At 36.1% G+C, this 12,359-nt stretch overlaps 1 non-coding gene across 1 annotated transcript; it reads left to right on the top strand.

Moving 5' to 3' along the window:
* The first annotated feature begins 3,032 nt into the window (after positions 1–3,032).
* LOC128296144 (small nucleolar RNA R71) lies at positions 3,033–3,137 on the top strand. Its single transcript, XR_008286693.1, has one exon. It is a non-coding gene; the product is annotated as a small nucleolar RNA R71 (small nucleolar RNA).
* Positions 3,138–12,359: the final 9,222 nt, after the last annotated feature.

The following is a 12,359-nucleotide window of genomic DNA, read 5'->3' as shown; positions in this document are numbered from 1 at the left end:
CATGATTTTTCGGATGATAACCGGACTAAGATCCGAAGGCATTCGTATGAAGTTGCTATATCCGGCTATGTCCCAAGGCATTTATGCTAGTGATTATATCCGGCTAAGACCAAGGCATTTGTGCGAAGTTGCTATATCCGGCTAAGACCAAGGCATTTGTGCGAGTTGTTATATCCGCTAAATCCAAGATACTTGGGTTTGGAAGTGAGCGATCTTGCTGTAATAATTTCAATTAATACGCTCATAAAATCCAAACGATAAGGTATGTTTCAGATATGCATCGGAAAAGTCGATTCGTTTTAAATAGTATTCGCTCAATTGATTAACGAACTTTCGCCTTTAGTTAGGTTTGATACCTTGTGTATGAATATGTTGATTGAAGCGTGAAGTAAGTAGGATTATGAGAATGTGCATATATGAAGTTATTCATTTAGCCATATGAATGTTATACTTTAGTCAAAACAAATTTCATTACTCAAACTTACTAAGCATTAAATGCTTATTTCGTTGCTTTGATTCTCTGTTTTATAGATTTTGCTCGTCAGCTATCGGACTCGGGATTGTCAAAGTCGAAGCCGTCCACACTATCAAAGCCCTTTTGGTACTCTTTTAGTTGAACTCTGATAATGGCATGTATAGGACTGCCCTTTGTTGTTAGTCAAGTACCTTTGGTAATGTATATATTTGGATAGCCATGCGAAAATGGCTTATATATATATTGAGCATAGCATTATAATCATTTTGTATGTTGTTCATTGAGTGGTATGGAAATGTTTGGTAACGATTAGCCATTGGAATGGTTAATCACAATCATTTTGGTGCTATGTATGACAAAATTCTAGTTGATCCATGGAAAACCATGAAATAGGTAAAGTTTACCTTAAAAATAGATGCTGACAGCAGCAGTGATGTGGATTTGAAAAATCGTTAAAAATAGTAGACATGGAATTAAATAGTCAATAAATTATGTGAACGAACCTTGATGAATCTACTTTCATATGAAAGTAACGAAATGATCATATAAGCCATATTTTATGAGATGTTTAAGTTTTCGTAAAATAGGGCCAGAGTGATTTCTGGATCCCCTGTTCTGACTTTGGAAATTCACTATAAATTAATCAGAGATAAGTAGAAGTCATGCCCTATATGTACAGATTTCTTTTCGAGTGTAGTTTCTCTAGAAACAAACGGCATAAGTATTGAAGCCCTGTACAGGGAGATATCTAAGTCGTAATGCATGAAGGTCAGAGTAGTCAAACCCTAAAATAGGGGAGACTTTAACTACTAAACTGTACTAATTGGCCAAACTAAAAATTCTAGAAAACAATTTGAAGATAGATGTATGAGTCTAGTTTCAGAAAAAATTTACGGAATCGGTTTTTGAGCTTCAGAACTCGAGATATGATTTTTAAAGTGACTGTGATGCAGTTAACCAGCTTGTCTGGAAATTTAAAAATGAACTGTGTAAGTAAATGAAGTAAGTCCGTTAACACCTCGTGTTCGACTCCGGCAACGGTCTCGGGTACGGGGCGTTACATGCGAGCTTGAATGGTGATTGTTTCATCTCCCACACGGAGTGTGAGCTCACCTATGCCAACATCAATAATCATTTTAGCAGTTACTAAAAAGGGTCGTCCTAAAATCAAAGGAGTGTTGCTATCCTCCTCTATGTCTAGAACAATGAAGTCAACGAGAAATATAAATTTATCGATTTTAACTAGCACATCTTCAATAATACCCCTAGGAAATCTTATAGTTTTATTTGCTAATTGAATGCTCATCCTATTCTGTTTGGGTTTCCTAAGACCTAATTGTTTGAACATTTTGTAGGGTATGACGTTAATACTAGCCCCTAAATTAGATAATGCATTATTAACATCTAAACTACCAAAAGCAAGGAATCATAAAACTCCCTGGATCTTTCAGTTTGTTCGGTCGTTTATTCTGTAGAATAGCTGAGCAAACTACGTTTAGCTCCACATGTAACTCCTCGTCCAACTTCCATTTATTTGCTAAAAGCTCTTTTAAAAATTTCATTGCGTTTGGCATCTGCGATAGAGCTTCAATAAATGGTAAGTTAATATGTAATTTTTTTAAGAGTTTAAGAAATTTACCAAATTGTTCATCTCAGCGGTCTTTCCTTATCGCATTTGGGTATGGCACACGAGGTTTATATTCGACATTCACTGATTTGTTTTTATTATGACCTACCTCACCTTGATCTCTGCTCACCACAGTTTCTTACTTCGGTTCTGGCTCAGGCTCAACGAATCCTTCTTCATCTTGAACATTAATCCCGTTGAGTTGTTCCCTTGGGTTGGGTTCAGTATTACTTGGCAAGCTACCTTGTGGTCGTTCGGAGATTAGTTTGGAAAGTTGGCCTATCTGAGTTTTGAGCCCTTGGATCAATGCTTGTTGATTTTTAAGTGCTGTCTCGGTGTTCTGAAAACGAGTTTCTAACACTGAGATAAATTTAGACAGCATCTCTTCAAGGTTTGGTTTCTTTTCCTATTAATAGGGTGGTTGTTGAAAACCCGAAGGATGTTGTAGTCTTTGATTTCCTTGACTGCCCCACGAGAGATTGGGATGGTTCCTCCAACCTGCATTATAAGTGTTACTATATGGGTTATTTTGGGATCTACAGTTATTGTTACCCATTTATTGGACTTGTTCCTCCTCGATGCTAGGGTTGAAGGGTTGATACTCTGTGCATGCCCCTCCTCCATTCGTCTCGCACCTCATTACTGGATGTACCTGAGTAGAACAAAAGTAAACCATCAATCTTTTTATTTAGAAGTTCTACCTGGTTTGATAGCATAGTAACCGAATCGACGTTATAAACGCCTACTATTTTAGTTGGTTTAGTCCTCATGACTTGCCATTGATAGTTAGTCAATGACATCTCTTCAATAAATTCGTAAGCCTCTTCAAGTGTTTTGTTGTTGATAGTTTCCCCAGCTATTGCATCAATCATTTGCCTTGTCGAGGGGTTTACACCATTGTAGAATGTTTGAACTTGCAACCATAGAGGTAATCCATGGTGAGGACACCTTCGCAGTAAGTCCTTGTATCTCTCCCATGCATCGTAAAGAGTTTCTAAGTCCATCTGCACAAACGAAGAGATATCATTACATAATTTGGCTGTTTTAGCCGGCGGGAAATATTTTAATAGAAATTTTTCGTCATTTGTTCCCACGTAGTAATTGACCCTTATGGTAACGAGTTCAAACACTGTTTAGCTTTGTTCGGTCAAAACTGGACTGTTACAACCCAAGCCTAGCAGAACCTATTCCTCACTCATAATAGCCTACATTTTTCATTTATTCATATTTTTACACACATTTTACAAATTTTACAAATAGGTCTATATTTGACATTTTCATAAAAATTCACTTGGTAAATGTTGTTTATCTAACGCCAAAGATGCATTTTCTACCATTAAACATCAAAATACACAAATATTCAATATGGGTAATATTTTAGACTTTGATTTTCTTTCACATTAGTCCTTAAAATAGCTAGATTACGTTGATACAATTTAAAAAACATAAAAATCATTAAAAATGGGACAAACCTGGTCTTACTCGGAGTGACCGAGACCCTAGCTATGGACTCCTTGAAATTTTCAGCTGTGGGGGGACTAATTTGAGAAGATTAACACTTTTATTTTAGTTATTTTGTCTTTATTTACCAAATGACTAAAATGCTAGTCACTTAAAACTTTGAAATTTTATCTAACCATGTCCATTTTTGTCCATACTAAAATATAATGGTCTAATTACTATTTAAGGACCTCTAATTTAAAATTTCATAGGAATTAGACATCTCTAGCTTCTAGAACACATATTTTGCACCTATTGTAATTTAGCCCTATTAGTCAAATTGGACACTCTATCGATAAAATTTCTTAACGAAATTTTCACACAATCATTCATTGATACTGTAGACCTTAAGGTAATAATAAAATTAACATTTCTACCTCAAATTTGTGGTCCCAAGACAACTGTTCTAATTTGACCCAAAAACGGGCTGTTGCATATGGAATGGGTAAGAAAAAGGAATTAAATAGCTAGTGCGTAATTGGGATGTATTATGATTTTATAAAAGATTTAATGTGATAAATGATGTATTTATATGTTAGAAAATTGCTTATGCTATGAATGAATCTACCTATATCATGGATAAATACACTGAGTTTGGAATTAATAATGTTGTTTAGACTTATAGTAATCATTGGGGACGGAATGGAAAGTAAGTAAATAGAAAGATATATATTCTTATACAAAGGTTGATGATTATATATTATGTCTTATGAAATCTTATCATGTTATAAATGGTCAATATATATACTACATTAACGAACTTACTCATTTGTGAGTTGATGATTATGATTTGATAAATCACGAGGCATTGGTATAAGTTATATTTAACATATAAATTTCATTATTGAAATGTAATATTATGCTTATGGTTTATGCACCATACTAAGCATTATGGTTTATGCGAGCTTACTAAGCATTCATTGCTTGTGTGGTTATCTTTCTCTTACTTTATAGATTATCAGAAGCACGATTGGGTTGGAAGCTAGTCAGAGATCCATCAGACTATCTATAACATCCCAAATTAGGACCTAGTCAGAATAGTGGTTTTGATACCACAAATCTGAGATATAAATAATTGTTTTATGATTTTTATGAGGCCCATGATAGGTATGCATGCTTGTGTGAAAATTTCATGGAGAAACTCTATGCGTAAAATGTCTAATTGAACCATAAGGACCAAATTAAATAAGATGCAAAACTTGTGTTTTAGAAGCTTCAAGCATAAAATTGCTTTAGATTATAAATTAAAAGGCCCTAATTAGCAATTTGACCAATTACTAAAATTTTGGACAAAATGGACATGCATAAGAAAAAATTGAAAGAAAGGCCTTTAGGGCATTTTGGTCAATTAGTAATTAAAAGAATAAAAAAGGAAATTAAAGCAAAAATTGGCTCATCTTCTTTATGTGGTTGCCAAAATTTCTAAGCTCTCCATAGGTAGGGTTTTTGACATTTTCAAGCTTAATAGTATGTGTTCCCTAGCCCGTTTTTAATGTTCTTTACATTTTTGAAGATCTCATAGCTTGATTTACCTATTTCCACCCTTATTTGGAAGTAGGGTTTATGTTTAAAATTTTTCCCATGTGTGACATGCATGTTCTTTGATGTTTAATGGAGAAATATGATAGCTTGATGTCTGTTTAACATCTTTTACTAAGTGGTTTTGCATGAAAACACCTAAAAAGGGCTAAATTGAAAAACGTGTGAAATTGAGTGATAAAAATCTATTTTTGATGAGTAATGCGGGTTACTATGAGTACAAAAAATATTCAGCTAGGCTTGGATAGTAAAGGAAATGAGTATATCTTATTATATGAGCTTAGGGACTAATTTGTAATTTTGTGAAAGTTTCAGGACAAAACTTTCATTTTGTCAAATTTTGATTATGGAATGATTTAGGCAAGTAATAATTAAACAAGTGTAATTTGCTATTATAGATCAAGAAAAACGGAGTCCGAACCTAAACCGAGGGAAAAGTAAGGTTTTGGACTAAAACGTAAAGTTAGCAATATTTTGGGTGTAACACCCCGTACCCGAGACCGCTACCGGAGTCGGACACGAGGGGTTAACGGCTTAAACCATTCATTTTCACAGTCCATTTTAAAAATTTCCAGGCAGTTGGCTAACTGCATCACTGTCACTTTAAAAATTATATCTTGAGTTCCAAAACTAGGAAATCAGTTTAGTAATTTTTTCCTGAAACTAGACTCATATGTCCATCTACAGATATTTTTCTAGAATTTTTGGTAGGGCCAATTAGTACAGTTTATTAGTCAAAGTCTCCCCTGTTACAGGGTGCGACTACACTGACCTTCATGCATTACGACCTAGATATCTTCCTGTACAGGGATTCAATACTGATGCTGTTTATTTCTACGGAAACTAGACTCGAAATGGAATCTGTAAATATATGGCGTGACTTCTAATTATCTCTGGTCAATTTATAATGAATTTCCTAAGTCGGAACAGGGACTCCAGAAACCGTTCTGGCCCTATCTCACGAAAACTTAAATATCACTTAACATACTATTCATATGATCGTTTTGTTACTCTCCTATGAAAATAGACTCGTCAAGGTTCGTTTACATAATTTATTCACTATTTAATTCCATTCTGACTATTTTTAGTGATTTTTCACATCCACATCACTGCAGCTGTCAGCATCTATCTTTAAGGTAGGCTTTACCTATTTCATAGTTTCCATGATTCAACTAGCCCTTAAACATAAATAGCACAAAATATGATCATGATTAACCATTCCAATGGCTAATCGTTTCCAAACATTTCCATGCCTCTTAATGAACAACATACAATGATTATAATACCATGCCCAAAGTATACTTAAGCCATTTTCGCATGGCTATCCAAATTTACACAAAACCGAAAGGTACATGACCTACAACAAAAGGGTAGTCCTATACATGCCATTTCAAAGTTCAACCAAAAATATACCAAAAGGAGCTTTGATAGTGTGGGTGACTTCGACTTCAAAAATCCCGAGTCCGATAGCTGAAGAACCAAAATCTATAAAACAGAGAATCAAAGAAACGGAGTAAGCATTTAATGCTTAGTAAGTTTGAGCCATGAATTTAAACACAACCAAAGTATAGCATTCATGTAGCTAAACAGATAATTTCATATGCACAAATTCTCAATATCATACTTACTTCACATTACCAACCCTTATATTCATACACAAAGATCAACTTAGCTAAAGGCCAAGAGCTCATTTATCAACCGAGCGAATACTTATTTGTAAGGGCTCAACTAATTCAAAGCACATACTGAAACATACCTCATTGTTGGGACTTCACAAGCGTATTAACTGAAATTTTACAGCAAGTTAATTCATTACCGAATCACGTACCTTCGAGTTTAACCGGATATAGCTACTGCTCAAATGCCTTCGGACATAGCCCGGTTATAGTAACTCGCACAAATGCCTTCGGACTTAACCCGATTTAGTAACTCGCACAAATGCCTTCGGATCTTAGTCCGGATTTAGTAACTCGCACAAATGCCTTCGGATCTTAGTCCAGATTTAGTAACTCGCACGAATGCCTTCGGATCTTAGTCCGAATATAGTCACTTAGCACAAAGCCTTTGGGACTTAGCCCGGACATCATTCGAATAACCATGCACATTTATCAAAAAATCATGACACATTGGTATTTCATTTTCATTAGCAAAACTCAAACACAAGACACTTATCACACTTGAAATTTCGGCTCAATAGCCACACACAAAGAGCATGATCTAATCAAATCATAATCTAAGTTCCATTACTCGAAAACTTACTTCGGATGTTGTCGAACGATTTCGATGGCTATTCGACCACTTTTTCCTTCCCTTTTATCGGATTTAGTTCCCCTTTGCTCTTGAGCTTAAATTGACAAATAAATTGATTTAATCATTTGAGTATCAAAAAGAGGAACTCAAGGTACTTAGCCCATATATATTCATTAGACATTAAAGTCACATATGTACGAAATCATGAATCTAACTCAACACAATAGTCCACACTCTCTTTTAGCCGATTATCTAAGCCAAGATAAGGCATCAATATGCTTGCCTCTAACCGAATGCATGCACACCAATCCACCTCATGTGGCCGAATATGCATGTCCATGTTGAGGCTAATTATATACTTTATACCACACATAAATGGCATACATTTTACTAACTAACGCATTACATATTGTAACTCAATACGCATCAATCATTTACATCATCATATGTAAATATATACCTTGAGATAGTATATATGTCATACCAATACATCATGTGCAAACATATATATATATATATATGTGCAAGAGCCGAATCACAAGTTGATTTTAACCAAATATAAACATATATCCAAAACACAAATCTTACCTATCATGCAATAAGCATAAATCATGCTTATGGATATACCATGGCTGATACTTCCAACAACACCAAATAAAAATATACTTCATGGATCTAAGGTAGACCCAAGAAAGGAACTCATAATCATCAAGATTTAGCATGAAACACAACCATCACCCTTATTAATCTCCATAGCCGAAAACCTTACTTATTCCAAAATCACAATTTCAACATGGGTTACCAACAATAACTTGATATCTCACTCAAAATCAACTAGGATTTCAAGAACTAGTATCAACTTCCTTACCTTAATATCGACCTAAGATGACCGATTGCTTCACTCCTTTCTTCCCCCTCTCAAATCGGCCAAGAAGAACCAAAGAACACAACTTGTTTTCTTTCTTCCTTAGAATTTTCAGCCAAAAGAAGTGAAAAATGATGGACACTTTTTTTTTCTTCTTTCCCTCAACTCACGGCAATGGGGGGGGGAACACTCACACCATTCTCTTTTTCTTTTCCCATTTCTTTATTACCCATACTCCTTATTTTATTTTTTTCCTAACATACACCATTGTCACAACATGTTTTATGACATGTTTTGCCCATCACCCTTTGTCATGGCCGGCCACTAGCAATTAAAAAGAAGGAAATTGACATGCAAGTCCACCCCTTTGATTACATGCACTAATAGATCCTTATAGATTTACCTATCACATTTCAAAAGTGTCACACATAAGTCCTATCGACTAATTTCACATGCAATTTACTAAATCGAAGCTTAAAACCTTCACACATTCATAATCACATATTTTAGACAATAGATATCATATTCAAATAATTTGGTGACTCGGTTTAGCAGTCCCGAAACCGCTTTTCGACTAGGGTCACTTTAGGGCTGTCACATTGGGACCGAGGTATGTTGTGTGTAAGTAATTCAACAATTTCATTATCATGTATTTTAATGCTTGATGTTGTATGAAATGTGTGTATATGCCCTTATGGAAATTGGACTTGAGATGAATCAATGACAATTTGATGATAGCTTTGTATCTCGAGAATCTAGGGGGACCCTAAGGAATACTTTGGATTTTGGATGTCATGACACCATGATTAATGAGATCCCATGTAAGACCATGGCTGAGACATGGCATCGGCATTGATATGAGATCCTGTGTAAGACCATATCTGGGATATGGCTTCGGCATCGTTAAGTGATTTAGTATAAGGCCATGTCTGGGACATGGCATCGAAATGAGGTCCCATATAAGACCATGTCTGGGACATGGCATTGGCACCGATTCAAGACTTCACATAAGACCATATCTGGGATATGGCATGAATGTGTGGTTCCATGTAAGACCATGTCTAGGACATGGCTTTGACACCCTACTTGGTGTATGATAGTTCCGAACATCCTTCCGTATTCCAAGTGGTTCAATGGGCCATTCAAGATCAAGGTTAAGAGATGGAAAAATATGAATAAGTTGTGGGTAGCACAGGTATGTACATAATCCTCATGAGTATGGGATTTGATTCATGACAAAAAATTTAGCATGAGGAAGAAAGAGTAAGATGAATTATAAAGTTCAATGATATTTATTGTCAACTCTCACTATGTCCATTTTGTGTAAACTCATAATGTGGAGGTAATTAGTAGCATGCTTAATTCATGAAATTGTATGATCTAGGTTGTTTATTAGTTACATACAACTTACAAATCTTTATACTTACCCCTTTCTCTTTTCCCTTTTTCTTAGCATTGCCAAGCTAGCTCGGGGATCGTAGACATCAAAGCTCAAGTCACACTATCAATAGATCTTTTGGGGTATATTTGGTTATTACAGTTAAGTATGGCATGTATAGGGGTCTTAGTATTTTTGTTATATGTGTCATATTTTTTAGCCAAAGTGATGGCTCATATTGGTATACTAATTCATTTTGTATATGGCCATGAAGTATGGCTCATATTGATTATTGGGTTGTAACCCTAATTATTGATGCATGCATGAGATGTGTTATTACCCTTGAGGTGTGTGATGAGTTGGTTGTTGACAATGAATGATAAAATTTGGAATCTATGTATGATGGATGATTGGTATCACTTACTTAGATTATAGCATGGTTTATAGTAAGGAAATGTTTTGAATTAACCAAATAATTTATGAAGTCCCAAATATGTATACTTCGGCATGTAATTGTTATGCACAAGTTAAAGCTATGGATGTTTAAGTAACCCATTTATGCCATGGTAATCACCATTGGCATATGTGAGGCTACATGTGTTAGTGACAGTGACAAAAAGGGTTTAGAAAATAGCCTCAAAGTTGTCCACATGTGTAGACACACGGGCCTGTGTCTAGGCCGTGTGTGACACACTGTCATCCCCATGGGTGTGTTGTCCGGCCGTGTGTCCCCTACACCCTAGTTTTACAAGTCAGAATTCATGGTAGTAAACACACGGGTAGAGACACAACCGTATGTCTCAACCGTGTGGAAGACACATCCTCAGGACATGGGCATGTGCCCAGGCCATGTGAAGTTTGCACCTTAAATGCGAAAATTAAATTTTCCACATGGCCTAGCATGCAGGCGTGTGACTTGGTCATATGACCTTTAATTAATGTTGATGTCATAAATAGAGAGTTACATGGGTTGAGGACACAGGTGTGTCCTAACCACACGGGCATGTGAACATCACACGGGCTACCCACACAGGCGTGTGACTCTCTAAACTTGGAGAATTTTTCTAAGTATTGTAAAATTTTTAGAAGTTCTCAGTTTAGTCCCGAACCACCCTTGAAGCATGATAAGGGCCATGTAGGTCCGTAGTAGGGATACTGTGTTTATGTTTGAATGTCTTTAAGATCAGATGAAATTTGTATGGCTCAGTTCTTGTTAAAATTTATGTCAAAGATTGGTAATACCTTGTACCTTGTCCTGGCATAGGATACAAGTAAGGGGTGTTACATTATGCATCAATTTTATAGGTAGATTTTGATGCTTTGGTCATGGTTATAATAGCATGTATAGATGGACTTATGTCTAATGTTTAGTTAATGATTTTAGCATGTAATGTTTCTTTTAAATTGTGAAACCTATATCATTTTGATGCATTGATGGTTGGTGTGCTTTTGGTACTTTGATGCTTTATGATTGGTGTTTATAAGATCAAATTGATGCATGGTTTATGCCCAAAGTGGTAAGTGTTGGCATGGTTGCAAGGTGATCATTTAAGGCATGTTTTGATATGGAATTTAGTCAAGTATGTTTGGTTGAGCTATGACCTTTTAGACATAAATCTGGTATGTATATATGTTGGTTGTGGGAACCATTTGGAAATGGCTAGATTGGTGACACTTAAATGGTTATAATGCATGTGAGAAGTGGTTCAAATGGTAAGATCATTTTGATATGTTTTGATAGGGAAACAAGTTAATTGATAAATGGTTAAATATGCACATGTTTAGGTATGTTTAATGTATGTGCTTGAGTTGCCTTTATGGCATATTGGTTGTATGGAATTTGGTCATTTGAGATTGGTCATTTTATGCATGTTTGAACATGTTTTAATGGCTTGATCATATGTGCAAGTGGCTTGTAAGGATATAATAGAATTGGGTGAACGAAATAGCTTGAATTTAGCCTATTTCTTGTCTACACGACCTAAGACATAGGCGTGTGTCTCGGCCATCTGTGACACGGCCATGCAACACTGTCATGTGTCCCCTGTAGATTTTTAAAGGTTGCATTTCGAGAGTTACATGGCCTAGCACACGGGCGTGTGGCTTGGCCGTGTGACCCAAGTCAGAGAGTTACACAGGCATGGACACGGGCTGGGACACGACCGTGTGTCCCTATTTAAAATGTCCATATGGCTTGAGACATGGGCATGTGTCTCAGCTATGTGAGTCACACGGCATGAGACACAGGTGTGTGTTTCATCCGTGTGAGTCACACGGCCGTGTGACCCCTGCAATTCAAATTTTTTGACTTTTTCCTAAACTTTCTGATTGTTTCTGATTTAGTCCCGAACTATTTCTAAAGTGTTTCTAAGCCTCAAAAGCTCGATTAAGGGGCAATACACATGTGTACGATGGACTTTGATATGTTTAATGTAACACCCTGAATTTGGGCCTAGAAGTTTTGGGCCTTGAGCATGGGAGTGGTTGAAGGCAGCTTATAATATTCTGTTGTGCGTGAAAATTTCGTAAATGAAGGCTTGTTTTAGTGGTTAAGTGTATTGAGAAGTGTTGGAGAAGTCCTGGGTTCAAACCTGGACTCTAGCAAAAATTTTGGTTTAAGGTGAATCAACCCTGGGTGTAGTAGGTAGGCCTTAATATTGTTGGAGAAATTGTGACACAAAAAGCCTTGTGGCTTAGTGGCAAGTAGCGTGTGGAGCATCTGAGG

The sequence above is a fragment of the Gossypium arboreum genome, chromosome 7 (assembly GCF_025698485.1).
Source record: "Gossypium arboreum isolate Shixiya-1 chromosome 7, ASM2569848v2, whole genome shotgun sequence".
Taxonomy (NCBI): Eukaryota; Viridiplantae; Streptophyta; class Magnoliopsida; order Malvales; family Malvaceae; genus Gossypium; species Gossypium arboreum.
This window is presented reverse-complemented; position numbering and strand designations above follow the sequence as displayed.